The following is a 4,456-nucleotide window of genomic DNA, read 5'->3' as shown; positions in this document are numbered from 1 at the left end:
GTGTTTATGCACACTTAGTTACGAAAAGTGTGCACACCACTCTTGAGTACTCTAACCTATTTTCAATCATAACACACCATTAATCACTTAACTATAGGATTAAACAACCCCTCTTATAACACTTATCCAAAAGGTTAATTATCACTTGCCTTGATTGAACGACTGAGGCTTTGCACACTTAAACCGTTGTAAAAGACTAATTACTAGCCCTTAATGATTACCTGCATTCAAACCGAATCTTATTAACCACTATTGTTCACACAAATAGTTTGAACCAAACATATATCAAACTTACTGAAAGCGCAAAACCAAGTATAAGGGAAAGAAGCAATTGGCCTACACCCAAAACGTAGGCCAAAAGCACACGATAAGAGAGAGGCAAAAGATAGAAAAACCGCATCCCTAGCAATAATTGGCAGCAAAAGGGAGATGTTGGGTGAAATAACTACTACAACAGAGAGAGAGTGAGAGAGAGTAAGAAACAATCATGTGCACCAAAACCCAATTGGTCAAAGAACAAAAAGGGACGGTAAAAAGAACAGGGTTCGACTACAGGAAAAGAGTATTCAGCCAAAACAAACAAGATGGAAAGAGAGAGAATTGTTAAAAATCGAAAGAATTGAGAGAGGGGGAGAAAGAGCATTCAGGCAAAGAAAGTAGGTAGAGAATGTTTGTTAGAGAAGTAGAGGAAGAAGAGAAAATCGATAAGCAAGGGAACTATAGGGAAGAGAAAAATTGAAATAAACAAAAATGAAAGATACCAAAGTGGTCCCTTAGCAAAATTCGGCCTCCAAGAAGTGAAAAATGATGACAGAAATCGAAAATGAAGAGCAAATAACAACCACAGCCGAAATCCTTAGAGGCAAGAGCTCAAACTAGGCACTAACTCTCCCACTACCTTCAAATTCCCACATTTTCCTCCCCAACTCCCTCAAAACCGTCCACTCCTTCCTCAACTACCTAATTCCAATTCAACTACAATTCTTCAGTAGTTCGGGTTGACTAAAACTCCTACACGACTCTAGCAACAAAATAAAACACTCTATTGTGCATACCAGGACTCGAACTTCAGACCTCAAGTAACAATAACACACCACTTATCCCCTAGATCAATAGACCCTTTTTAACATGTTATACCCATATTTATTTAAAAACCTACTGACTAGAGACAAGGGTTTATCCATTTAAAACAAAACCTTTGGACAAGCCAAGGCTTGAACCCAAGACTTCTCAGACTCTTCCCAGGACAATTAACCACTGAAGCATATATGCATTTGTGTAACAAAAATATACGAAAATAAATATTTAGGATTTTTGGGGTGTTACAACTCTACCCCCTAAAAGAAATCAAAATTTTACCTAATCAGAACAGATGAGGGTATTGTTGTCGCATCGCCTCCTTAGGTTCCCACGTGGCCTCCTCAGAGCTGTGACTACGCCAAAGAACCTTAACCAGTGGGATAGACTTCCTCCTTAAAACCTTTACATCACAATCGAATATCTGAACCGGCTCCTCCTTAGAAGTCAGATCTGGCCTAATCTCAATCTCTTCAACCGAAATAACATGCGTGGAATCAGAGCAGTAGTGCTTCAACATAGAGACGTGGAACACATCGTGAATCTAATCCAACTCTAGAGGTAACTCCAACTGATAGGCAACCATTCCCATATGTTTCAATATGTGGTAAGGCCCAAAAAACTTAGGGCTCAACTTACCCTTACGTCCGAACCTCAGTACCTTCTTCCATGGCGAGACCTTGAGAAAAATGAAATCCCCCACAAAATACTAAATCTCTTTATGCTTCAGATCTGCATATGACTTCTATCTGTCTGGTGCCGCTTTCAGTCAGTCCCGAATCAATCTAGCTTTATCCTCGGTATTAAAAACTAATTTAGGCCTCCCCAGAACATGCCGCTCGCCCAATACAGTCCAACACGAATGAGTACGACACCTACAACCATATAATGCCACATAAGGTGCCATCGGTATGCTAGACTGATAGCTATTATTATAAACAAACTCTGCTAGCGTCAAGGAATCCTCCTAACTACCTTGGAAATCAATCATGCAACTCCTTAACATGTCCTCCAGTATCTGAATCACCCTCTCTGATTAGCCATCTGTCTGAGGATGGAATGTAGTACTGAAGTCCAATCTCGTACACAAAGCTTCATGTAACTTCTTCCAAAACTGAAACGTGAAGCGAGGATCCCTATCAGATATTATTGAAACCGGCACCTTATGCAGTCTCACTATCTCAGACACATACAGTTTAGCTAGCTTCTGCAATGAGTAATCAGGATGAACTGGTATGAAATGGGTAGATTTGGTCAATCGATCCATGATGACCTATACTGAATCCTTCTTAGTAGGCGTTAGAGGCAGCCTACTAACGAAGTCCATAGTCACTCTCTACTACTTCTAAAGTGGAATTTTAACTGACTAAAGCAACCTTGAAGGTAATTGATGTTTAGCCTTAACCTTCTAGAAAGTTAGACATTTACCCACGAAGTCGGTAACTTCACGCTTAAGACCCGGCCACCAATATAACTCACGAAGGACTTGATAAATCTTATTTCCACCAGGATGCATAGCATAAGGGCTACTATGTGCCTCTCGCAGTAAAGACTGCCTCAAATCAGTATCCTTTGGTACACAAATTCTCCCACGGAAACAGAACACCCCTTCGCTATTCAGTCCAAAATCCACAGTATCCCCACTCTTAACCTATTGGAAACAAAAACCAAATGACTCGTCTTCCATTTGTTTACCCTTAATCTGATCCATCCATGTCGGTTTAACTTGAAGCTCGACCAACAAGCTACCATCATCAAATAAAATGAGGCGAGCAAACATCACCCTTAGGTCAGTCATAGCTCTACGACTCAGTGCATCCGCCACCACATTGGCCTTCCCAGGATGGTATTCGATCGTATAGTCATAGTGTTTAAGCAGCTCAACCCATCCATACTGCCTAAGATTTAACTCCTTCTGAGTGAGGAGATATTTGAGGCTCTTTTGATCAGTGTAGATGATACACTTCTCACCGTACAGATAATGTCTCTAAATTTTCAATGCGAATACCACCGTAGCCAACTCCAAGTTATGCGTCGAATGATTCGCTTCATGAATCTTTAACTGTCGAGACGCATATGCTACTACCTTACCCCTTGCGTCAACACACATCCCAAACCAACATGTGATGCATCGCTGTAGACTGTGAACTCTTTCCCTGATTCTTGTTGTATCAAGATAGGAGCCTCAGTCAGAACCTTCTTGAGCTTGTTGAAGCTCTCCTACTACGCATTAGTCCAGTTAAATGACACACCCTTACGTAACAGTTTAGTCAAAGGTGCTATAATTAGTGAAAACCCCTCTACAAATCGTCTATAATACCCTACCAGTCCTAGAAAATTACAGATCACTGATATAGTGTTAGGTGACTTCCAATCCAAAACAGCCTCAATCTTTCGAGGATTAACCCTAATCCCTTTAGCAGATACCACTTGGCGTACAATTGTTTCTCCCTTAGAATCTGTAGAACCATTCGGACATGTTCATCCCCAATTCTCGAATACACCAGAATGTCATCAATAAAGACCACTACAAACCAATCTAGATAGGGCTAGAACACTTGGTTCATTAGATCCATAAAAGCCACTAGTGCATTCGTCAGTCCAAATGGCATCACTAGGAACTCATAATGACTATAACGAGTCCTAAACATTGTCTTGTATACATCAACCTCTTTGACCCTCAGTTGATGGTACCCAGATCAGAGATCATTCTTAGAGAAAACTGAAGCTCCTCAAAACTAGTTGAACATATCATTTATCCTCGATAAGGGGTACTTATTCTTAATGGTCAATTTATTCAATTGCCGGTAATTAATGAACATAAGCCTGGATCCATCATTCTTTTTCACAAACAAAATTGGTGCTCCCCACGGAGACACACTAGGGTAGATGAACCCACGCTCTAACAGCTCTTGAATTTGAGCTTTAAGCTCCATAAGCTCCTTCGGTGCCATTCTATAAGGGGCGATGGACACTGGTGCTGTATCAAGCAGGAGCTCAATCCCAAACTTCATAGTTTGGAGGTAACCCAGGTAGCTCATTAGGAAAGACATCTGTAAATTCTTTAACTATTCCGATATCTTTAATGGAAGAAACCCCAAAATCTCAAACCTCAGAATCTGAAACACTACTGTAGGCCAGGTATGCCTCACAACCCTTACGAACCAACTTCTCGGCCTTTAATGTAAAAATCACATTCGACAAGTAATTTTGACGTTCCCCAACTACAACTATCTCGTCGCCCTCCACAATTCTCAATACCATCCGTTTAGTAGCACAATCCAAGCTCACTCGATGTTTAACTAGCCAGTCCATTCCCAATATTAAATCAAATTCTCCAAAATGAAGTTCCATCAAATCTGCCAAAAAGATAACCCCT

This window comes from Gossypium hirsutum, chromosome A13 (genome assembly GCF_007990345.1).
Source record: "Gossypium hirsutum isolate 1008001.06 chromosome A13, Gossypium_hirsutum_v2.1, whole genome shotgun sequence".
Classification (NCBI taxonomy): Eukaryota; Viridiplantae; Streptophyta; class Magnoliopsida; order Malvales; family Malvaceae; genus Gossypium; species Gossypium hirsutum.
This window is presented reverse-complemented; position numbering follows the sequence as displayed.